Below are 27027 nucleotides of genomic sequence, written 5' to 3' on the forward strand. Positions count from 1 at the left end.
TTAGAGGGCCACCAGAAGGGTTTCACACAGTACCAGGTAATACCGGTTATTACCAATAAATAATATATATAGGTGGAACATGTGTCCAGTGATGTTAAGCTATACATAAAAGTTTCTGAAAGTAATTAGAAGGCTTTTATAATAATTAAATATGAACGGGTATTAAAAGGTCAAGAGGTGGAAGGCAACTTAGGCCACAAGGGCCCAAGTGGAGGTGATGCCCCCCCTTTCGAAGGGAGGATGCCAAATTAGAGTGGGGGGAGGACTCCTCCTCCCCCTAGGCTGGCGCACAAAGGAGGGTCCATCTCTCCTTGTGTGTTGCCTCTCCAATCCCCTCCAACCTATATATACTAGAGGATTTGCACCCTTTTGATGTACAAGTTTTTGGAGCCTCCTCTAGTTCTTCTAGTTCTAGTTCTACTTGGTCCTAGTTGACTAATTAGAGCTAGGTTAGTTCCTCTAATACTCATAATTAGAAGCATAGTGTGGTTCCTATCTCCTCCCTCTCCAACGATTATTAGCTTTGGATGGCGAAGAGCTCCCGGACCATGAAGACCATACGCTTGCAACCAAGGAGAGAGGTTGTGCTTTCAGTCTCCAGTTCAAGGGATCATTCGTGGCTGGTTCACGAGATCGTTCATCACGGTCGGCTCTGCTTTTTGGGAGGCCCTAAGAGAACTCAACAACATGTCCCCCTATCTCCTAAGACCATATATATGTATGCGTGATACATAAACATATATATAACTTATTAAGAGTAACTTTGAACCACGCATATGTCCTAAATTATGAAAACAGGATACAATAAATTATAATCTATACATAGGATGATTGGAACCGTAGACATGTACACAAAATGACAAAAACTTAGGACGATTCAATACTGTGAAAGATTGAATTAGAAAATTATACAATGAAAATTTAAAATTTTGTGTATACTATAATTGAAGGATGGATCATGGATGAATAGTTGAATACGTACATCCTAAGAAAAGGATAATAAAATAAACTACTAAAATTGGGGAGTGTTAAGGGATGGATGAGGAACATCCGAACAAGGATTAATAGTTTGATACGTAGTAACTACTATGGTGCACTCACATATGTATACGTATTGATGTCTTCCACGTGCCGGATGGCCGGGCTGCCGCAATGTCGTGTGGCACGCAACGGCGACAATCAGCGACGACCGAGGTGGTTTTCCGAAGAGCGAAAAACTAGCCGACACTCGAGGGTCGATAGGATGAAGACAATTAGACCAACCGGTGAAAGAAAACAAGGAGTCGTGCCTCACATCTAGCGTGAGTCACGCCGTGTGACCCTTCGTAAATCGCTAACTATAACATGGGCCGTGTGACTCCTTGTTTCGTCCTAGGCCGCCACCCTCATACGTTCATTTTGCATCATGTTTTGTTACCATTTATAGTGTTTTTATGCATTTTTCCATTTGCTGGATTAATTCTAATGCCTTTTCTCTCATAATATGCAAGGTTTACATCAAATGGGAGAGTGCTGGTAGATGGAATTCTGGACCTCAAAAGGCTACGTAGAGATACCTATTCTGCACATCTCCAATTGGGCTGAAAATTTACGAAGATTTATTTTATAATAAATAAAAAATACTGGAGCGAAGAAGTACGAGAGGGGGGCTCCCAGGCGTCCACTAGACACGAGGTCGCGTAAGGCTCCCCTGGCGCGACCTGATGTCTAGTGGGCCCCCTCGCCCAGCTCTCGCGATCATCTTCTAGTATAAAATCCCTTTTAGCCTGAAAAAATTAAGAGGATGACTTTCAGGACAAAGCGCCGCCGTCTCGAGGCGGATCCTGGGCAGGAGCACTTTTGCCCTCCGGCGGAGCGACTCTGCGGGAGGAACTTTTCTCCCGGAGGGTAAATCGAGGCTATCGTCATCACCAACAACCCTCTCATTTTGTGGAGGAAAATATTCACCAACATCTTCATCAACACCATGTCCTCTCAAAACCCTAGTTCATCTCTTGTACTCAATCTTGTACCAGAACCTCGAATGGTACCTGGGGTGTGACTAGTAATGTTGATTACATCTTGTAGTTGATGCTTTATGGTTTATTTGGTGGAAGATCATATGTTCAGATCCATTATGCTATTTATACCTCTCTGATCATGAAAGTATTTATCACTTGTGAGTTGTTACTTTTGTTCTTGAGGCCACGGGAGAAATCATGTTGCAAGTAGTCAAGTGAAGATGATATTCGTTCAATATTTTGATAATACGAATGTTGTGATTCCATTAGTGGTGTGATGTGAATGTCGACTACATAACACTTCACCATCTTTGTGCCTAAGGGAATGCATTGTGGAGTAGTAATTAGAGGGTGGGTTGTGAGAGTGAAAGGAACTTAAACCCCAGTCTATGCACTACTTCATATGGGGCTGATTTGGATCCCTATGTTTAATGCTATGGTTAGAATTTATTCTTAATACTTTTTCTCGTAGTTGCGGATGCTTGCCGGAAGGTTAATCTTAAGTGGGAGGTTTGTTCAAGTAATAAAAACACCCAAGCACCAGCCCACCCACATATCAAATTATCAAAATACCGAACGCGAATTAACCCAACATGACAAAAGGGATGATAAAATTCTCGTCTGCCCCTCAAGAACACTTTGCCTATTATAAGAAATTGCTTTGGCCCATCCTTTGATATAAAAGGATCGGGATACCTTGCTTCACCTATTGTTACTATTTCTATGTGTCACTAGTTACAATTATCTTGCTATCAAACAACTTGTTACCGCTATTTCAGTGCTTGCAGAAATTACCTTGCTGAAAACTGCTTGTCATTTCCTTCCGGTGCTCGTTGGGTTCGACACTCTTACTTATCGAAAGGACTACGATTGACCACCTATACTTGTGGGTCATCAAGATTCTTTTCTGGCATCGTTGTTGGGGTGTGAAGCGGCTTTGGTAAGCGGAATTTGGTAAGGGAAAATTTATATTACATGTTGAAATTTACTGTTGCTTATCACTATGGAAAGTAATCCTTTGAGGGGTTTGTTTCTGGTATCTTCACCTCGACCAGAAACACCAAGAGTTGTCCCTCAGCCTACTGAAAATGTTCATTATGATATTCCTTCGGGTATGATAGAGAAAGTGCTAGCTAATCCTTATTCAGGAGATGAAACAAAACATCCCCATATGCACCTAATCTATGTGGATGAAGCTTGTGCATTATTTAAGTTTGCAGGTTTATCCGGAGATGAAGTCAAGAGGAATGTTTTCCTTTTATCATTGGGGGGTAGTATTGATGTGGTATAGGGTATGTGATGATACATAATCTTGGAACTGGAATCGATTGCAAATGGAATTTCACCAAAAAAATTATCCTATACATCTTGTTCATCGTGATCATAATTTTATCTATAATTTTTGGCCTCGTGAAGGAGAAAGTATCACTCTAGCTTGGGGGAGGCTGAATTCAATGTTATATTCATGCCCCAATCATGATATCTCGAGAGAAATTATCGCTCATAATTTTTATGCTCGGCTTTCTCGTAATGATCAAACCATGCTCGATAGTTCTTGCTCTAGTTCTTTTATGAAGTAGACTATTGAATACACGTGGGATCTTTTAGAAAGAATTAAACTCAACTGTGAATATTGGGATATCAATAAAGGTAAAGAGTCATGTATAAAACTAAGTTTGATTGCGTTAAATCTTTTATGAATACCAATGCTTTCAATAATTTTAGCACTAAGTACGAAGTTGACTCCGAGATAGTAGCCTCATTCTCTGAAACCTTTGTTTCTCATGTTGATCTCCCTAAAGATAAATGGCTTAAATATCATCCACATATTAAACAAAAATTGAAGAACCAATTAAAGTTGAGGCTGAAATTATCATTTTGAACGTTGACCCAGTTGTGCCTAGTGCTTATATTGAGAAACCGCCTTTTCCTGTTAGGATAAAGGAACATGCTAAAACTTCAACTGTGGTCAACAACAGTTATTTTAGAACAACCAAACCCTATGAGAAAATCAAGGTAGAACCTAGTACCGCTATGGTTAAAGATCGCTTGGTAGACAATATCGATGGGCATGTTATTTATTTCTGTAATGAAGCTTCTAGAATTGCCAAACCAGATACTAAAGATAAGAATAGACCTATTGTTGGCATGCCTCTCGTTTCAGTCAAAATAGGAGATCATTGCTACCATTCTCTATGTGAAAGCACAATTTCTCCCTAGGGTGGTTTTGATAATTGATCACAACATATGCATCATTGGACTAATATGTTTTCCAAATATATTTCAGAAAAGTTCAAAAGATGCTATGGCTATAGGCTTATGTGGAGATGCCCCTTGATGCAAGAAAGGAATAAGATTGGCTCAATCTTCAAGCTAGAAGACTCTTCATTTTATATTTGTGAGAAATCACTTTTGGCTCCATAGGAGCTAATACTATTGAAAGGGGTGAGGTAGTAAAATGAACTAATTGCTCAAAGTTCTCAAAGTTAGCCACCAAAATACTCAATCATTTTCCCACATAACCATTCTGTCAAATTCCACATACTCAAATTCGTTGTCACCAACTTCCACATTTTGGACCCACCGAGTTTGACCTTAGACAAAAACCTAGCCATTCCCACCAAATTGGTGCAACTGAATCCATATCGGTGCTACCGAGTTCAGTGTGACCAACATTCTATTGCCTTGGTACACAAAATCGGAAATTCTGAGTTTGAGTATCGGTGCCACCGAGTTTGGGTATCTTATCATTAGCCACCTTTTTGGTGCCACCGAGTTGTGCATGTCGGTCCCACCGAGATTCAAAAGTTCTGCCTTTTGTGCTAATCGGTACCCCCGAGTTTGTAACTTTGGTGTCATCGAGTTTGCCACTTTAGGTGTAATGCCTCGATTTTGTGTGTTGCTTATATATACCCCTTCACCACATCTCACTCGCGGGAGAAACAATCAGAACACACACTTCATTGTCAGAATCATTTTCTAAGAGAGAACCACCTACTCATGTGTTGAGACGAAGATATTCCAATCCAACCATTTGAAACTTGATCTCTAGCCTCCCCAAACAGCTTTCCACCAAATCAATCTCTCCTACCCATACATATTCTGTGAGAGAGTGATTTTGTGTTGAGGAGAATATCTTTAGAAGCACAAGAGAAAGGAGTTCATTGATCTACCACATCTATTACCTTTTGGAGGGTGGTGCCTCCTAGATTAGTTAGGTGTTGCTTGGGAGCCTCCTACTTTGTGTTGTGGAGTGGAACCAAGATGTTTGTAAGGGCAAGGAGATCGCCTACTTCGTGAAGATCTACCGTGAGTAAGGCTAGTCCTTAGTGGGTAGAAGCCATGGTGGAATAGACAAGGCCGCTTCTTCGTGGACCCCTTATGGGTGGAGCCCTCCATGGACTCTCGCAGTCGTTACCCTCCATGGGTTGATGTCTCCACTAACATGGACGTACGATAGCGCCACCTATCGGAACCATGCCAAAAATTCCCGTGTCAACCCTATGTGTTTGATCTCCCTACCTTACTCCTCTACTTTACACTTGCATGTTTTACATTCCGCTGCTATACTCTTAGAACTGCATGTGTAGGGTGTACTTGACTTGCTATAAGTACCAAAGCTACCTCTCAACTAAAATTGGGAAAAGGAAAAAATTTATCTTGTCAAGTAGTCTAATCACCCCCCTCTAGACATACTTTCGACCCTACAAGTGGTATCAAAGCTTTGGTCTCCATTGTATTGGTTTCACAACCTAGGAGAGTTTTTCGTCTAGTAAGGGAAATTATCATCATAGAGGTCCATATTTCGATGGCACTAATTTTGCTAGTTGGAAGCATGAGATGAAAATGCATATTATTGGTTTTAATCCTCATGTTTGGGATGTTATTCGTGTTGGTGTGCAAGGTAACTTATTTGGAGAAGGGCATGAACCTGATCGTGATGCAACAACTGATGAACTAAAGATGTTGCAACTCAATGCTCAAGCGTGCACCATCATCTTCAACTGTCTATGCCCCAAAGAATTCAATAAAATCAGCCGCCTTGAGAATGCAACAAAATTTGGGATACTTTCATCAATATGAAAGAAGGTACTGATTCTGTCAGAGAATCCAAGTTGGACGTGCTTCAAAGTCAGCTTGACTAGTTCAAGATGAAGGATGGTGAAGGTGTTGCTGAAATGTACTCTAGGCTAGCTCTCATCACAAATGAGATTGCCGGCTTAGGAAGCGAAGAAGATACTTAGATCTCTTGATGGAAAGTATGACACGGTGTGCACAATGATCCAAATGATGCCAAGCTACAAAGTTCTCAAGCCAACTAAAGTCATTGGTAGCATTGTTGCTCATAAGATGTCACTCAAGGACAAAGATGAGTTACAAAACAAGTCAAGCGGTGCTTACAAAGCTTCAGGTGATGGTCCCGCTACTTCAAAGGACAATCTTGTCACTTATGAGGAGATAAGCCTCATGGTCTGAAAATTCAACAAGTTCTACAAGAGTAGAGGCAAAGAGAGAAGCTCAAGCTCAAGACATGATGAGAAGCGTTCGCCCAGTTGTGACCGAAACTACTACAATCGTGGGAAGCCCGAACACTACTTCAATGAGTGGTCGACTCCCTACAAACGAAGAGAAGAGTAACCTCGAAGATGAAGCTCAAGAGCTGAGTGACCTCACAGAAGAGAAGGAGTACAGGAGATCACGATGAACGAAGACACTCATGGAGAGGCAAGGAATCGGAGAAGAAGGATAAATACACCAGGAGCAGCTCAAGAAGAAGACATCAAGCTCATGTTGGTGAATGGGTTTCTGGCTCCGAGTCCGGCCACCACTCCGAGAGAAGCTATCACTCCAACTCCGACTATAGTCAAGATGAAGGTGTTGCCAGCATTGCACTTGTTGGAAATATGCCCTGGAGGAAATAAATAAGTGGTTATTATTATATTGCCTAGTTCATGATAATTGTCTATTATTCATGCTATAATTGTATTAATCGGAACACGTAATACATGTGTGAATATATAGACCACAACATGTCCCTAGTGAGCCTCTAGTTGACTAGCTCATTGATCAATAGATGGTCTGGGTTTCCTGATCATGGACAATGGATGTCATTGATAATGCGATCACATCATTAGGACAATGATGTGATGGATGCTACCTCTTGAGCTTGCGTTGGTTTTTCCCTTGAAGAGGAAAGGTTGATGCGACACATTAGAAGTAAGTATTTCCCTCAGTTTGAGAACCAAGGTATCAATCTAGTAGGAGTATCACGGCAAATGTCCAGAGTACCGACACAAAAACAAAAAAACTTGCACCCAACGCTATAAAGGGGTTGTCAATCCCTTTAAGATTGATTGCAAAGTGAGATCTGAAGGCGGAAAGTGCAACAAAGTAAAAGTGTAGGGCTGAAAATATGATGTGAAGTAGACCCGGGGGCCATAGTGTTCATTAGAGGCTTCTCTCATGATAGCAAATATTATGGTGGGAGAACGAATTACTGTCGAGCAATTGATAGAACCACGCAAAGTCATGACGATATCTAAGCCAATGACCATACATATAGGCATCACGTCCGAGACAAGTAGACCGATACTTTCTGCATCTACTACTATTACTCCACACATCGACTGCTATCCAACATGCATCTAGTGTATTAAGTTCATAACAAACAGAGTAACGCCTTAAGCAAGATGACATGATGCAGAGGGATAAATTCATGCAATAGATATAAACCCGATCTTTTTACCCTTGATGGCAACAACCCGATGCGTGCCTCGCTACCCCTTCTGTCACTGGGTGAGGACACCACACGGTATGAACCCAAAACCAAGCACTTCTCCCATTGCAAGAACTATAGATCAAGTTGGACAAACAAAACCCACAACTCGAAGAGAATTACAAGGATATGAAATCATGCATATAAGAGATCAGAAGAAACTCAAATAAGATTCATAGATAATCTCATCATAAATCCACAATTCACCGGATCTCGACAAACACACCGCAAAACAGGATTACATCGGACAGATCTCCATGAAGATCATGGAGAATTTTGTATTGAAGATCCAAGAGAGAGAAAAAGCCATCTTGCTACTAGCTATGGACCCGAAGGTCTGTAGTGAACTACTCACGCATCATCGGAGAGGCAATGGTGTTGATGAAGAAGCCCTCCGTGTCCGAATCCCCCTCCGGCAAGGCACCAGAACGTGCCCCAGATGGGATCTTGCGGAGACAGAAGCTTGCGGCGGCGGAAAAGTATTTTCGTGGCTCTCTCCCGTGGTTTCAGATTTTTCGGGGATTTATAGGCGGAAGAAGTAGGGCAAAGGAGCTACGGGGGGGGGGGGGGCACAAGCCTGCTAGACGCGCCCCCAGGCCGCTGCTGGGGGGCTTGTGGCCTCCCACGGGACTCTTTGCCTTGGTTCCCAAGCTCCCTGCGTATCTTCTGTTCCGGAAAAAATATTTTCGGAGGTTTTATTCCGTTTGGACTCCGTTTGATATTCTCCTCTGAAAAAGGTCAAAAACATGGAAAAACAGGAACTGGCGCTTGGCACTGAGGTAATATGTTAGTCCCAAAAAATATATAAAAGGCATACAAAACATCCAAAGTTTGACAAGATAATAGCATGGAACCATAATTTTTTTTATACGTTGCAGACGTATCAAGCATCCCCAATCTTAAATCCTGCTCGCCCTCGAGTAGGAAAGTGATAGAGACTGAATTTTTGACGTGGAATGCTACCTAACATATTTGTCCTTTGAAACTTCTTTCATGTGACATCAATGTTCAGATCCGTAAGATTCAAAACAATAGTTTGCTATTGACATGAAAATAGTAATACTTCAAGCAAACTAGTAAGGTGATCATGAACTTTCGAAATAACAAGGCCAAAGTAAGTTATCCCTACGAAATCATATAGTCTGGCTATGCTCCATCATCCCCACACAACGAATTTAAATCATGCACAACCCCGGTATTGGCCAAGTCACTACTGAAATTCAGAAATTTGTCGTCTGCCAAGGCGGACGGCAAAGGGGGCAACCACGGACGGCAAAGGCTTTGCCGTCTGCCCCCTCATGGCAAAGTAGACGGTAAAAAAAATCCGATGAAGAGGCTCTTTGCCGTCTGCTTTCACAAAGCAGACGACAAAGAATCTTTGCCGTGAGGGGGCAGACGGCAAAATAAGTGGGACGGCATATATTGCAACGTCCCCGCTAAGTGTTAACGGCAGGCCTCCTCTCTTTGCCGTCTGCCTCCACCCCTTTGCCATGTGGGGGCAGACGACAAAGAGGGGAGATAGAGGGGGCAGATTCTCTCTTTGCCGTCTGCCTCCCCCCTTTGCCATGTGGGGGCAGACGGCAAAGAGGGGAGAGAGAGGGGGCAGATTCTCTCTTTGCCGTCTGCCTCCCCCCCTTTGCCATGTGGGGGCAGACGGCAAAGATAGGAGAGAGAGGGGGCAGATTCTCTCTTTGCCGTCTGCCCCCCCCCTTTGCCATGTGGGGGCAGACGGCAAAGAGGGGAGAGAGAGGGGGCAGATTCCCCCTTTGCCATGTGCCTCCCCCCCTTTGCCATGTGGGGGCAGACGACAAAGAGGGGAGAGAGAGGGGGCAGATCCACCCTTTGCCATGTGCCTCCCCCCCTTTGCCATGTGTTGGCAGATGGCAAAGAGTGGAACCAGCCCCTTTTTTATTTATTTTTTGTTATATCCAACATTTTTAACAATAATCAGGATATATATATATATATTTGACATAAATAAATTTCTTTCGGTACTCATAACCATATTAAAATAACTCTCATCCATAGTGCATACATATTATGGAAGTTACATCCGTACCAAACCATATATTACACCAGTTTCATCCACGTGCATACAAAGTTTCATATATTCATATACTACAATAGTTTCAATACAACCCATGGTACAAGAAATCATCTTCAAGCATTCCATCAACCAAACTTCCCGTGAAGTGAAGGTAATCTGCAAAATGACAAATAAGAAAGTTAGAAAAATAATACTAGATGAAGTAGTGTATATATAGGTTATTTCGGAGAGAAATTAGCTAAGTATAGACCATTTAGGAGCTAACTAAGCTAATTATGTCATTTAGGTGGAACCCTAGCTAACTATAGGAGAAGAGAAAGAGAAGAAGAAGTAAAAGAAGGAGGAGGAGGAGGAGAAGGAGAAGGAAGAGGAGAAGAAGAAGAAAAAGGAGGAGGAGGAGGAGGAGGAGGAGAAGGAGAAGGAAGAGGAGAAGAAGAAGAAGGAGAAGAAGGAGAAGAAGAAGGAGAAGAAGGAGAAGAAGAAGGAGAAGAAGGAGAAGAAGAAGGAGAAGAAGAAGGAGAAGGAGCGGGAGCTCCTTCTCCTTCTTCTCCTTCTTCTTCTCCTTCTTCTTCTCCTTCTTCTCCTTCTTCTTCTTATCCTTTTGTCCCCTTCTTCTCATTTTTCCTCTTTCTTCTCCTCTTTCCTCTTCCTTCCTTTCATTTTCCTCTTTTTCTCTTCTTGTCCCCTTCTTCGGGCTAAATTGGCTAAGAATGCCTTTTTGGAGCTAATTATGTCATTTCGAGGATAATTAGCTAAGTATAGGTCAGTTTTTATTAAATAGGCCATTTTGGAGCTAACTAAGCTAATTATGTCATTTCATAGGATAATTAGCCAATTTAGCCTTTCTTGGATAAGTCTAAGCTACGTAGAAGAAGAAATAGAGAAGAAGAAGTAAAATAAGGAGGAGGAGGAGAAGAAGAAGGAAGAGGAGAAGAAGAAGAAATGAAGAAGGAGAAGGAGAAGAAGAAGAAGAAGGAGAAGGAGAAGGAGGAAGAAGTAGGAAGAAGAAGGGGAATGAGGAGCTCCTTCTCCTTCTCCTCCTTCTCCTTCTTCTTCTCCTCCTCCCTCTCCTCCTTCTTCTCCTCATTTTTCCTCTTCCTTCCTTTCATTTTTCCTCTTTTTCTCTTCTTGTCCCCTTCTTCGGGCTAAATTGGATAAGAATGCCTTTTTGGAGCTAATTATGTCATTTCGAGGATAATCAGCTAAGTATAGGTCATTTTTTATTAAATAGGCCATTTTGGAGCTAACTAAGCTAATTATGTCATCTCGTAGGACAATTAGCCAATTTAGCCTTTCTTGGATGAGTCTAAGCTACGTAGAAGAAGAGATAGAGAAGAAGAAGTAAAATAAGGAGGAGGAGGAGAACAAGAAGGAAGAGGAGAAGAAGAAGAAAAGAAGAAGAAGAAGGAGAAGGAGAAGGAGGAAGAAGAAGGAGTAGGAGGAGCTCCTTCTCCTTCTCCTCCTTCTTCTCCTTCTTCTCCTTCTTCTTCTCCTCCTCCCTCTCCTCCTTCTTCTCCTCATTTTTCCTCTTCCCTCCTTTCATTTTTCCTCTTTTTCTCTTCTTGTCCCCTTCTTCGGGCTAAATTGGCTAAGAATGCCTTTTTGGAGCTAATTATGTCATTTCGACGATAATTAGCTAAGTATAGGTCATTTTTTATTAAATAGGCCATTTTGGAGCTAACTAAGCTAATTATGTCATTTTGTAGGACAATTAGCGAATTTAGCCTTTCTTGGATGAGTCTAAGATACGTAGAAGAAGAGATACAGAAGAGGAAGTAAAATAAGGAGGAGGAGGAGGAGGAGAATAAGAAGGAAGAGGAGAAGAAGAAGAAAAGAAGAAGGAGAAGGAGAAGAAGAAGGAGAAGGAGAAGGAGGAAGAAGAAGGAGTAGGAGGAGCTCCTTCTCCTTCTCCTCCTTCTTCTCCTTCTTCTCCTTCTTCTTCTCCTCCTCCCTCTCCTCCTTCTTCTCCTCATTTTTCCTCTTCCCTGCTTTCATTTTTCCTCTTTTTCTCTTCTTGTCCCCTTCTTCGGGCTAAATTGGCTAAGAATGCCTTTTTGGAGCTAATTATGTCATTAGATGGAAGTCTAGCTATTTTGGAGCTAACTAAGCTAATTATGTCATTAGATGGAAGTCTAGCTATTTTGGAGCTAACTAAGCTAATTATGTCATTAGATGGAAGTCTAGCTATTTTTTATTAAAACACTAGAAATAACATACCTAAGTTAGGGTGAAGCACGGTGGCTCTGGCTTGTTTCACCTGGAGAAGGCTGCCCTGGAGAAGGCTCGACTGTAGAAGGGTCGTGCGATGCGTTTCGGGACATATTCTGCACCAAACATCGTTTGCAATGTGTAGTTATCATGAGGACACTCTTAAGATCACTCCACTGAAATGAAACTCACCGTCCCTGCCACGTTAATGACTGGCATCGGCGGAGGGACTTGGCCGTTCTTCTCGCACATAGACTGTACATTTGGTTTCGACAAGTCAAACTTTTTATTTATTAATGAAACGGACATTCAAATGCAAGATTTGAAATAACATGAAGAAGAAACTTACCACGAAGAGCTCGTATATGGCCCTGGTAGACGCTTCATTCCGTGCCCTCTCCGCCTCCACCAATGCAGTCGTCCTCTCCTCCAGCTCCCTAATTTCCTTATCCTTCTCCGCCATAGCCGCCTGCATTGCCGCTCTCTCTTTCTGAATAGCAGCCTGCAACACAACTCATTGTTAGCAATGTAATCATATTGGTTCCAACGCACAACATAATGCGGAAAGATAGTTGAATCCATTAAACTAACCTCGATGGCCTGGTCATGCGGATAGCAGTCATCCGGTGCTTTGGCATTGATAGTAATTGTAAATCCCTCAGGAAGGAATTGACAAAATTATGGATCTGCACGGGGCTTTCATATATACCTTCATGAATCGCTTTACGCCTTGATTTCCAGATAGCCCAAAGAGTTACTATCATGCGCGCAAACTCCTCTTGTGACAACTTCCCATGCATTGTAAAGACCCAAGCTTTAGCATTGAAATTCAGATTTTCACACATGAGCTCCACCGTGTCCTCAAACGACAAAGACCAAAAGCACCTGGCAGTAGTGCAGTTGATTAATGCATGTTTCCAGTTGTCCTCTGCCAAACAGAAAGAACAAGCTGGGGTGGATGACATATGACGATGGCGTAGCATATCTGATGTTGGAACTGTCTCCTTGCACAATCTCCAGACAATTTTTTTAGCTTCGACGACACATTGATACTCCACCGGGGTACCCATGCTTTATTCTCAATCTCAGCCGCTGATGAGCTCCCAATACTCGCCAAATAGTTTTCCCTATGAGTTTTAACCTTGTAACCTGGGGCGCCGCCTCCTCCTCCGACGTGTGTGTCTCTTCCTTGGGTTCCTCCCCCATCTCCTCCCCCTCCTTAAAATCCACCTCCAATTCCATAGGTAGCCCCGCAACCCTTCGGATTCGGACCAGCTCTAGGAGGAAGAGAAAGTGTTGGACCGTGTAATGCCATCGGCGTGGTGGCATGGCTGACGGGCTCGGAGAGGGAAGTGCTCGGGTGGTGATGGAGAGAGGGAGGAGGCAGATGTGCTAGGCTGGGGGGCGTCGGACGACTTAAATAGCCGACCCCGACTCCGAAGCGGCGCCACGCGGCGTTGACACTGCGCTGAAGGTCGAGGCGCCTGTTGGACCGTCGAGTTTCCCGACGAGTCCGCGTGGGGCCAAGCTGTCAGTCCGACGTGACGGGCGTGCCCGGGCTCCCCTATATCCGCCCCATATTGGAATGAAAATGGGGGGTGTCCGTCAACCCGGACGTTGGAGAATGGTTTGAGAGGTCCGTCTTGGTTGATTTTTTATGACCGGACAATCATTAGATGGTCTACTCATACGTTTAAGGAGGATTTGAAGGATCCGACTGTTGATGCTCTTAGTGTGATTAAGAACGAAGATGATCTCTTCGACTCATTCGTAACCTTGTATTTGCATAATTTCTATAACAACATTGTGCCATTCTACATATTCGAATGTGTCACCTCCTTTATTTTGTATCATTTATTCAAAGAGAATAGATATTAGCATGAGAATAGTTTCTTTGTGTAGGTATGATGTGTCATGTGTCCAAGAATTACTACCAAATTGATGGTAAATAGCAGTACGAACTCATTTTTTTCATTTTCTCCTATACAGAATAATCTCACCGTTTTTACAAGGAAATAATCTCACCATTTTTGCTGGCTGCTCCGGCTAGGTGGCGGAGGAGGGTGCGGGCGACGGAGGGGGGTGGCGACGAGGCTCCAGGGCGTCCGGGGCGAGGAGGACCGTCAGGGGGGCTGCTCGTGCTCCTGACGGCGTGGCCGAATCAGGGGAGAGGTTCGGCCTACAAGGGGGAGCCGATGGGGGAGGGGAGCCGATGGGGAGGGGGGGTGGCGACGGTGGGGAGGGCGGGGAGGCGCCGACCGGTGGGGGACGGCGGGGAGGCGCCGGCTGGTGGGGGACGGCGGGGAGGCGCCGGCCGGTGGGGGAGGAGGTGGCGACGGTGGGGAGGGCGGGGAGGGCGGGGAGGCGCTGGCCGGTGTGGAGGGCGGGGAGGCGCCGGCCGGTGGGGGAGGCGCCGGCCGGTGGGGAGGGTTGGGAGGCGACGGCCGGTGGGCGCAAGGGAGGGAGCGTGCGGGAGGAGGGCGACGAGCAAGTGGGTTTTTTCTTTTTTTTAAACAACGAGGTGGGGTTGGAGCGTTAGTGGGCAGCCGGGGGTTGATTTCTTTGCCGTCCGCCGTGCTCCAAGGCAGACGGCAAAGGGAATTTAGGCGGACGGCAAAGACACGGCGGTTGGAGCGTTAGTGGGCAGCCGGGGGTTGATTTCTTTGCCGTCCGCCGTGCTTCAAGGCAGACGGCAAAGGGGCTTTTGGCGGACAACAAAGACACGGCCGATGGCAAATTTAATGGTTACAACTGCGATTTTCTTTGCCGTCTGCCTGGGCCATCTTTGCCGTCCGCTAGCGGACGACAAAGAAGTGACTCATGGCAAAGCACTTCTTTGCCATCTGTCAGATCTTTGCCATCTATTTTTTGGTAGCTTACGGCAAAGAGCTTCTTTGCCATCAGCCAGCGGACGGCAAAGACCAGGCAGACGGCAAATTCTCTGATTCCAGTAGTGAGTAATTGTTTTCGCACTCTTACTTTCTCAAACTTTTTCAACTCTCACGCAATACATGAGCGTGAGCCATGGATATAACACTATAGGTGAAATAGAGTGTGGAGGAGGTTGTGAGGCAAAAAAGAGGAGATGGTCACATCGACTCGGCGTATCAATGGGCTATGGAGATGCCCATCAATAGATATCAATGTGAATGAGTAGGGATTACCATGCAATGGATGCACTTAGAGCTATAAGTGCATGAAAGCTCAAAAGGAGAACTAGTGGGTGTGCATCCAACTTGCTCGCTCACGAAGACCTAGGGCAATTTTGAGGAAGCCCATCATTGGAATATACAAGCCAAGTTATATAATAAAGATTCCCACTAGTATATGGAAGTGTCAAAACAAGAGACTCTCAATCATGAAGAGCATGGTGCTATTATGAAGCACAAGTGTGGAAAAACATAGTAACGTTGTCCCTTCTCTCTTTTTCTCTCATTTTTTTTGTTTGGGCTCTTTGGCCTATTTCCATTTTTTTATTTCCTCACATGGAATAATGCTCTAATAATGATGATCATCACACATTTATTTATTCACAGCTCAATGCTTAGAACAATGATGACTCTATAGGAAATGCCTCCGGGAGTGTACCGGGATGTGCAACGATTTAGCTTAGCGTATGACGTTGAAACATCTCGGTAGCTATCTTACGATCATGCAATGGCAATCTGAAAGTGACGGTACAAGTCATGAGACGGAACAGTGAGAGTTGCATGGCAATATATCTCGGAATGGCTATGAAAAGGCCATGATAGGTAGGTATGGTGGCTGTTTTGAGGAAGGTATATGGTGGGTTTGTGCACCGGGAAAAGTTGCGCGGCAGTAGAGAAGCTAGCAACGGTGGAAGGTGAAAGTGCATCTATACCATGGACTCACATTTTTCATGAAGAACTCATATACTTATTGCGGAAGTTTTATTAGTAATCGAAACAAAATGCTAAATGCATACTCCTAGGGGAAGGGTTGGTAGGTGTTAACCATTGCGCGAACCTGACCGCAACACAAACGATGACAATCAATAAATCAATTATGCTCCGACTTCCTAACATAGCGGTTCACCATACGTGCATCACTAACTTCAACACAAGTATTTCTAGATTCACAACACCCTACTAACATAACTCTATTATTACCAAATCCATGTCTCAAAAATAATTGAGAGGAATCTAACTTCTCCAACTAATCAATGCACATGAACATTGAAGTTTTTACTGTATCCTCTTTGGATGCCTATCATCTTTAGGACTACTTTCATAGCACAAGCCAACTACCAAGTTACTCAGAGAGAGCACTCTCAAAAAGATATAAGTGAAGATCGAGAGTTCTTATTTATCCAAAATATGACACCGCCGTGCTCTGAAAAGATCTAAGCGAAGCACTAGAGCAAAGTTATCTAGCTCAAAAGATATAAGTGAAGCACATGCGACCTAAATTGCCTAACTCAAAAGATATAAGCGAAGCTTCAAGGAGTATTCTAGCAAATTCATGATGAGTGCATGTCTCTCCGAAAAGGTGTGCAGCAAGGATGACTGTGACACAACAAAAATAAAATACTCTTATGATACACGACGCTCCAAGCAAAACACATATCATGTGTTGAATAAAAATATAGCTCCAAGTAACGTTACCGATGGATTGAAGACGAAAGAGGGGATGCCTTCCCGGGGCATCCACAAGCTTTGGCTTTTTTGGTGTCCTTGAATTTGGCTTGGGATGCCTTGGGCATCCCCAAGCTTGAGCTCTTTCCACTCTTTATCTCATCGTCCATGAGAACATCACCCAAAACTTCAAAACTTCACAACACAAAACTTATACAGAAACTCGTGATTTCATTAGCATAAGAAAACAAACCACCACCTCTTTAGGTACTGTAGCAAACTTGATTTCTATTTATATTGGTGTTAGGTTACTGTATTCTCACTTTTCCATGGCTAGTACCCCCCGATACTATCCATAGTTTCATCAAAATAAGCAATCAACACAACAAAAACAGAATCTGTCAAAAACAGACTCGTCTGTAGCAATCTGTATACTTCGTATACTTCTGGTATCTCAAAAATTCTGAAAACTTATGAAAATTAGGGCAATTTCCAGATCAACAAGAAGCAAAAAGAATCAACTCAAATGATCTTTGTGGATAGGAAATAAAAATAATTTCGTGAGCACAAAGTTTCTGTCTTTTTCAGCAAGATCAAACAACCATCACCAAAACTAGCCATAAAGGTTTTACTTGGAACAAACACAAAAAGAAACACAAAAAAACAATCATAACATAATTATGATGGTGTGGACACAACAAAACAGAAAGCAAAAGGCAAAGATAAATTCATTGGGTTGCCTCCCAACAAGCGCTATTGTTTAACACCCTTAGCTAGGCATTGATAATTCAATGACGCTCACATAAAAGATAGCAATCGTACAGGAAGAGAGCATCATGAAACATGTGAAAAACATATCTAAGTCTAACATACTTCCTATGCATATGCATTTTATAGGAAAACAAATTATCAAGACAAGCAATAACTACCATATGCAAGGAAGAAGAAAGAGGCAATATCAATCTCAACATAACGAGAGGTAAAATAGTAACATGAAAGTTTCTACCACAATATTTTCCTCTCTCATAACAATTACATGTGGGATCATATTCAAATTCAACAATATAGCTATCACATAGGATATTCTTTTCATTATCCACATGCATGCAAAGTTGACGCTCTTAGAAAATAGTGGGATTATCATCAACTAAAGTCATGACTTCTCCAATCCCTCTTTCAATATTGTTGCAAATATCATAATCATCATGAGGCTTAAACAAATTTTCAAGATCATAAGTAAAATCATTACCCCAGTCATAATCATTGCAACAAGTAGTGGACATAGCAAAACTAGCATCCCCAAGCTTAGGGTTCTGCATAATTTTAGCATGATTGACACTAATAGGATTTATAGTGAAACCATTGCAATCATGATTTTCATTCAAGGAGCCCTCTCGAATCACTTCATAAATTTATTCATCACGATTTTCAGATTCACGCATCTCAACCAAAACTCCATAAAGATAGTCAAGTGCACTCAACTCACTAGCAATTGGATCAACATAATTGGATCTCTTAAAGAGATTAGCAAGTGGATGAGGATCCATATCAATAGATTTTCAGCAAGCGAAGATGCAAGCATATTGAAGGCACATAGCACACAAGCAAAGGAAAGGCAAACGAAAAAGGCAAATATTTTTTATAATTTTTGTTTTTCAGATGTGGGGGAGAGGAAAACAAGAGGCAAAAAAAGTAAATGCAAGAGATGAGTTTGCGACAGTTACTTGGTTAAGCTTCACTTAGAATAGTCCTCGGTGCCAGAAATTGACACGTTGAAGCAAGACTATTCTTGACTTGATGCTCCCCGGCAACGGCGCCAGAAATTCTTCTTGCTACCTCTTGAGCTTGCGTTGGTTTTTCACTTGAAGAGGAAAGGGTGATGCAGCACAGTCGTAGTAAGTATTTCCCTCAGTTTGAGAACCAAGGTATCAATCCAATAGGAGTATCAAGGCAAGTGTCCAGAGTACCTGTACAAAAACAAACAAGCTTGCACCCAACGCTATAAAGGGGTTGTCAATCCCTTCAAGATTGATTGCAAAGTGAGATCTGAAGGCAGAAAGTGCCACAAAGTAAAAGTGTAGGGCTGAATATATGATGTGAAGTAGACCCGGGGGCCATAGTGTTCACTAGAGGCTTCTCTCATGATAGCAAATATTACGGTGGGTGAACGAATTACTGTCGAGCAATTGATAGAACCGCACAAAGTCATGATGATATCTAAGGCAATGATCATACATATAGGCATCACGTCCGAGACAAGTAGACCGATACTTTCTGCATCTACTACTATTACTCCACAGATCGACCACTACCCAGCATGCATCTAGTGTATTGAGTTCATAACAAACAAAGTAACGCCTTAAGCAAGATGACATGATGTAGAGGGATAAATTCATGCAATAGATATAAACCCCATCTTTTTACCCTTGATGGCAACAACATGATGCGTGCCTCGCTACCTCTTCTGTCACTGGGTGAGGACACCACACGGTATGAACCCAAAACCAAGCACTTCTCCCATTCCAAGAACTATATATCAAGTTGGCCAAATGAAACCCACAACTCGAAGAGAATTACAAGGATATGAAATCATGCATAGAAGAGATTAGAAGAAACTCAAATAAGACGCATAGATAATCTGATCATAAATCCATAATTCATCGGATCTCAACAAACAAACCGCAAAAGAGGATTACATCGGATAGATCTCCATGAAGATCATGGAGAACTTTGTATTGAAGATCCAAGAGAGATAAGAAGCCATCTAGTTACTAGCTATGGACCCGTAGGTCTATGGTGAACTACTCACGCATCATCGGAGAGGTCATGGTGTTGAGGAAGAAGCCCTCCGTATCTGAATCCCCCCTCCGACAGGGCACCAGAACGTGCCCCATATGGGATCTTGCGGAGACAGAAGCTTGCGGCGGCAGAACCATCAAAAGTATAGATACGTTGGTCACGTATCTATGGAGAAGACCCAATCCTAAGCATAACACTAGATCGTATTGTTCGTTTGTTAAAGCTTTTCTAATGTCAAGTATCATTCCCTTAGACCATGAGATTGTCCAACTCCCGGATGCCGTAGGAGTGCTTTCGGTGTACCAAACGTCACAACGTAACTGGGTGATTATAAAGGTGCACTACAGGTATCTCTGAAAGTGTGTGTTGGGTTGGTACGAATCGAGACTGGGATTTGTCGCTCCATGTGGCGGACACATATCTCTAGGCCCACTTGGAATGCATCATCATAATGAGCTCAATGTGACTAAGGAGTTAGCCACGAGATGATGTGTTACAGAACGGGTAAAGAGACTTGCAGGTAATGAGATTGAACAAGGTATAGGGATACAGACGATCGAATCTCGGGCAAGTGTCATACCGGTAGACAAAGGGAATTACATATGGGATTGATTGAATCCCCGAAATTGTGGTTCATACGATGAGATCATCGTGGAACATGTGGGAGCCATCATGGGTATCCATACCCAGCTGTTGGTTATTGACCGGAGAGGTGTCTCGGTCATGTTTGCACACTTAAGGTTCGATGACACTGGAGTTGTAATGGGAATAGTATGTGGTTATGGAAGGTTGTTCGGAGTCCCGGATGAGATCCCGAACGTCACGAGGAGCTCCGAGGTAAAGATTCATATATAGGAAATGGAGATTTGATCACCGGAAATGTTTTGGGGATCATCGGTATTGTACAGGGACCACTAGAAGGGTTCCAGGGGTCCACCGGGAAGGGCACCAGCCCCGAAGGGCCACGTGGGCCAAAAGTGGATGGGAACCAACCCCTAGATGGGCTGGTGTGCCACTCACCACGGCCCAAGGCGCCTAGGGAAGCAAACCCTATGGCGTGGTGGCTGCCTTGGGTGGCAAGCCACCCCCTCCTCCTCTTGGCCTCCGCACCACCTAGGCGAAACCCTAGGGTGGCTGGCCCTTCTCCTCCTCCCTCCTATATATAGTGGAGGGTTTGGGAGGGCTGCACACACCTGGAACACCACCTCTTGGCGCAGCCCTACCTTTGGCTCTTCTCCTCCTTCGCGGTGCTTGGCGAAGCCCTGCTGGAGAACTGCATAGCTCCACCACCACCACGTCGTCGTGCTGCCGGAGCTCTCCCTCAACTTTTCCTCTCTCCTTGCCAGATCAAGGTGAAGGAGACGTCACTAGGATGCACGTGTGTTGAAAACGGAGACGTCATTGTTCGGTGCTTAGATCGGGATCTTCCGTGATCTGAATCGCTACGAGTATGACTCCATCAATTGCGTTCATAGTAATGCTTCCGCTTAGGGATCTTCAAAGGTATGAATATGCTCTACAACCTCTCTCGTTGCTAGTTTCTCCTAGATAGATCTTGGTATGACGTAGGAATTTTTTGAATTACTACTACATTACCCAACAGTGGCATCCAAGCCAGGTCTATGCGTAGATTCTATGCACGAGTAAAACACAAAAGTTGTGGCTGATGATTTTGTCAATTGTTTGCCGTTACTAGTCCAAACTTTTTTCGGTGATATTGTGGGATGAAGCGACCCGGACCGTCTTTACACGTACGCTATGTGAGACTGGTTCCATGGCCTGACATGCACTTGTTGCATAAGGTGGCTAGCGGGTGTCCGTCTCTCCCACTTTAGTCGAATTGGATTCGATGAAAAGGGTCCTTATGAAGGGTAAATAGCATTGGCATATCAATGTTGTGGTTGTCACGTAGGTAAGATTTGTTCTTGCTAGAAACCCAAATCAGCCACGTAAAACTTGCAACAACAATTAGAGGACGTCTAACTTGTTTTTGCAGGGTATGCTATGTGATGTGGTATGGCCAAAAGGATGTGATGATATATATATATATGTGATGTATGAGATTGATCATGTTCTTGTAATAGGATTCATGACTTGCATGTCGATGAGTATGACAACCGACATGAGCCATAGTAGTTGTCTTAATTTATTGTATGAGATGCAACACCATGTGATTACTTTACTTTATTGCTAACCGTTAGCCGTAGTAGTAGAAGTAATAGTTGGCGAGACGAATTCATGGAGACACAATGATGGAGATCATGATGATGGAGATCATGGTGTCATGCCGCTGATAATGATGATCATGTCGCACCCGAAGATGGAGATCAAAGGCGCAAGATGATAATGGCCATATCATGTCACTATATGATTGCATGTGATGTTTATCATGTTTCTGTAACTTATTTGCTTAGAACGACGGTAGTAAATAAGATGATCCCTTTCACTAAAATTTCAAGAAAAGTGTTCCCCCTAAGTGTGCACCATTGCAAAGGATCGTTGTCACGAAGCACCACGTGATGATCGGGTGTGATAGATTCTAACATTCGCATACGACGGGTGTAAGCCAGATTTACACACGCAAAACACTTAGGTTGACTTGACGAGCCTAGCATGTAGATACATGGACGCGGAACACGAGAGACCAAAAGAACGAACATGAGTTGTATGGAGATACAATCAACATGGAGATGTTCACCATTGATGACTAGTCCGTCTCATGTGATGATTGGACATGGGGTAGTCGACATGGATCGTGTATAAGTTAGATGACTGGAGGGATGTCAATCTAAGTGGGAGTTCATTATATAAATTTGATTAGATGAACTTAATTATCATGAACTTCGTCTAAAATGTCTTTACAAATATTGTAGATCCAATGGCCAACGCTCATGTCAACTTCAATTTCAACGCGTTCCTAGAGAAAACCAAGCTAAAAGACGATGGTAGCAACTATGCAGATTGGGCTCATAATTTAAAGCTCGTCCTCTCTGCTTCCAAGAAGGCATATGTCCTTGATGCACCGCTAGGTTACCCTCTTGTTCCTGGGGCAGCCCAAGACGTTATGAATGTCTGGCAGTCGCAAAGTGATGACTACTCCCTGGTTCAGTGCGACATGCTTTACAGTTTAGAACCGGGGCTTCAGAAGCGTTTTGAGCAACATGGAGCATCTGAGATGGTCCAAGAGCTGAAAATTGTTTTCCAAGCTCATACTCGGGTCGAGAGATATGAGGTCTCCAACAAGTTCTTCAGTTGTAAGATGGAGGAAAATAGTTCTGTCAGTGAGCACATACTCAAAATGTCTGGGTTGCACATCCGTGTGACTCAGCTCAAAATTAATCTTCCGGATGACACGGTTACTGACAGAATCCTCCAGTCGCTTCCACCTAGCTATAAGAGCTTTTTGATGAATTATAACGTGCAAGGGATGGAAAAGACCATTCACGAGTTATATTCAATGCTGAAATCAGCGGAGGTGGAAATCAAGAAGGAACATCAAGTGTTGATGGTGAATAAGACCACTAGTTTCAAGAAAGGCAAGGGTAAAAATAATTTCAAGAAGGACGACAAAGAAGTTGCCGCGCCCGGTAAACCAGTTGCCGGGAAGAAGGCAAAGGAAGAACCCAAGCCTGAGACTGAGTGCTATTACTGCAAGGGAACCGGTCACTGGAAGCGGAACTACCCCAAGTACTTAGCAGATAAGAGGGCCGGCAACGTCAAAGGTATATATGATATACATGTTATTGATGTGTATCTTACCAGTGCTCGTAGTAGCTCCTGGGTATTTTATACTGGTGTTGTTGCTCACATTTGCAACTCAAACCAGGAAGTACGGAATAAGCAGAGGCTGCCAAAGGACGAGGTGACGATGCGCGCCGGGAATGGTTCCAAGGTCGATGTGATCACCGTCTGCACACTACCTCTACATATACCTTCGGGGTTGGTTTTAAACCTTAATAATTGTTATTTAGTACCAGACTTGAGCATGAACATTGTGTCAGGATCTCGCCTGATGCGAGATGCTACTCATTTAAATCTGAGAATAATGGTTGTTCCATTTACATGAGTGATATGTTTTATGGTCATGCCCCGTTGGTCAATGGTTTATTCTTGATGAATCTCGAACGTGATGTTACACATATTCATAGTGTGAGTACCAAAAGATGTAAGGTTAAAAATGATAGTCCCACATACTTGTGGCACTACTGCCTTGGTCATATCAGTGTCAAGCGCATGAAGAAAATCCATACAGATGGACTTCTGGAGTCTCTTGACTTTGAATTATTTGACACATTCGAACCCTGCCTCATGGGCTAGATCACCAAGACTCCGCTCTCTGGAACAATGGAGCGAGCAACCAACTTGTTGGAAATATACATATCGATGTATGCGGTTCAATGAGTGTTGAGGCTCGTGGTGGCGATCGTTATGTTCTCACCCTCATTGATGACTTAAGCACATATGGGTATGTCTACTTAATGAAGCGCAAGTCTCAAACATTTGAAAGGTTCAAGGAATTTCAGAGCGAGGTAGAGAATCAACGTGACAAGAAAATAAAGGTCTTACGATCTGATCATGGAGGAGAATATTTGAGTCACGAGTTTGGCACACACTTAAGAAAATGTGGAATTGTTTCAGAACTCACGCCGGCTCGCACACCTCAACATAACAATGTGTCTGAACATCGTAATCACACTTCATTGGATATGGTGCGATCTATGATGTCTCTTACTAATCTACCGCTGTAATTTTTGGGATAAGCATTGGAAACTGCCGCATTCACTTTAAATAGGGCACTGTCTAAATCCGTTTAGACGACACCGAATGAATTATGGTTTGGCAAGAAACCTAAGCCGTCGTTTCTGAAAGTTTGGGGCTGCGATGCTTATGTGAAGAAACTTCAACATGAGAAGCTCGAACCCAAAGCGGAAAAATGCGTCTTCATAGGATACCCTAAGGAAACTACTGGGTATACTTTCTATCTTAGATCCGAAGGCAAAATCTTTGTTGCCAAGAACGGATCCTTTCTAGAGAAAGAGTTTCTCTCGAAAGAAGTAAGTGGGAGGAAAGTAAAACTTGATGAGGTAATTGTACCTCCTCTCAAACCGGAGAGTAGCGCATCACAGGAAAATGTTTATGTGGTGCCTACACCGACTAGAGAGGAAGTTAATGATGATGATCATAAAACATCAGATCAAGTTGCTACTGAACCTATAAGGTCCACAAGGACACGTTCCGCACCAAAGTGGTACGCCAACCCTGTCATGGAAATCATGTTGTTGGACAACAGTGAACCTTCAAACTATGAAGAAGCGATGGCGGGCCCGGATTCCAACAAATGGCTTGAAGCCATGAAATCCGAGACTTGATCCATGTATGAGATCAAAGTCTGGACTTTGGTGGACTTGCCCGATGATTGGCGAGCCATAGAAAATAAATGGATCTTTAAGAAGAAGACTAAGGTGGTTGGTAATGTGACCATCTATAAGGTTCGACTTGTCACTAAGGGTTATTGACAAGGTAAAGGAATTGACTACAATGAGACTTTCTCACCCGTAGCGATGCTGAAGTCCGTCCGAATTATGTTAGCAGTTGCCGCATTTTATGATTATGAGATCTGGCAAATGGACGTCAAAATGGTATTCCTTAACGGCTTTCTTAAGGAAGAAATGTATATGATACAACCAGAAGGTTTTGTCGATCCTAATAATTCTTACAAGGTATGCAAGCTCTAGCGCTCCATCTATGGGTTGGTGCTAGCATCTCGGAGTTGGAACATTCGCTTTGATGAGGTGATCAAAGCATTTGGGTTTGTACAGACTTATGGAGAAGCCTGTATTTACAAGAAAGTGAGTGGAAGTTCTATGGCATTTCTCGTATTATATGTGGTTGACATATTGTTGATGGGAAATGATATATAACTTTTGGAAAGCATAAAGGCCTATTCGAATAAGTTTTTTTTAAATGAAGGACCTTGGAGAAGATGCCTACATATTACGCATCAAGATCTATAGAGATAGATCAAGACGCCTCATTGGTCTTTCACAAAGCACATACCTTGACAAGATATTGAAGAAGTTCAATATGGATAAGGACAAGAACGGTTCTTGCCTGTATTACAAGGTGTGAGCTTGAGCACAGCTCAACGCCCGACCATGGCAGAAGATAGAGAAAAGATGAGTACCGTCCCCTATGCTTCAGCCGTAGGCTCTATTATGTATGCCATGTTGTGTACCAGACCCGATGTGAACCTTGCCATAAGTTTGTTAGGGTGGTACCAAAGTGATCCAAGAGTGGATCACCGGACAGCGGTCAAGAATATCCTTAAGTACCTGAAAAGGACTAAAGATATGTTCCTCGTTTATGGAGGCACCGAAGAGCTCGTCGGAAAGGGTTACGTCAATGCTAGCTTCGACACTAATCCGGATGACTCCAAGTCACATACCGGATACGTGTATATTTTGAATGGTGGGGTTGTCAGCTGGTGCACTTGCAAGCAGAGAGTCGAGGCAACATCTACATGTGAAGCGGAGTACATAGCTGCTTCGGAAGCAGCATATGTAGGAGTCTGGATTAAGGAGTTCATCACCGACCTAGGAATGATTCCCAGTGCGTCGGGCCCGATGACTCTGTTCTGTGAAAACACTGGAGCTATTGCCATTGCCAAGGAGCCCAGGTTTCACTAGAAGATCAAGCACATCAAGCGCCGCTTCAACTCCATTCGTGGATACATCCTGGATGGAGATATATATATATATATATATATATATATATATAAATATACATATATATATATTTGTAAAGTACGCACGGATCTGAAAGTTGCAGATCCGTTGACTAAACCTCTTCCATGAGCGAAACATGATCAGCACCAGAACTCTATGGGTGTTCGATACATCACAATGTAACCACATTATTGACTCTAGCGCAAGTGGGGGACTGTTGGAAATATGCCCTAGAGGCAATAATAAAGTGGTTATTATTATATTTCCTAGTTCATGATAATTGTCTATTATTCATGCTATAACTGTATTAACTGAAAACCGTAATACATGTGTGAATATATAGACAACAACATGTCCCTAATGAGCCTCTAGTTGACTAGCTCGTTGATCAATCGATGGCCATGGTTTCCTGATCATGAACATTAGATGTCATTGATAACGGGATCACACCACTAGGACAATGATCTGATGGGCAAGACCCAATCCTAAGCATATCACTAGATCGTATTGTTCGTCTGCTAAAGCTTTTCTAATGTCAAGTATCATTTCCTTAGACCATGAGATTGTGCAACTCCCAGATACCATAGGAGTCTTTGGGTGTATCAAACTTCACAACATAACTGGGTGATTATAAAGGTGCACTACAGGTATCTCCGAAAGTATATGTTGGGTTGGTATGAATCGAGACCAGGATTTGTCACTCTGTGTGACAGAGAATTATCTCTGGGCCCACCCGGTAATGCATCATAAAAATGAGCTCAATGTGACTAAGGAGTTAGCCACGAGATGATATGTTACGGAACGAGTAAAGAGACTTGCCGGTAACGATATTGAACAAGGTATAGGGATACCGATGATCGAATCTCGGGAAAGTGTC

Source organism: Hordeum vulgare, chromosome 3H, assembly GCF_904849725.1.
Source record: "Hordeum vulgare subsp. vulgare chromosome 3H, MorexV3_pseudomolecules_assembly, whole genome shotgun sequence".
Lineage (NCBI taxonomy): Eukaryota > Viridiplantae > Streptophyta > Magnoliopsida > Poales > Poaceae > Hordeum > Hordeum vulgare.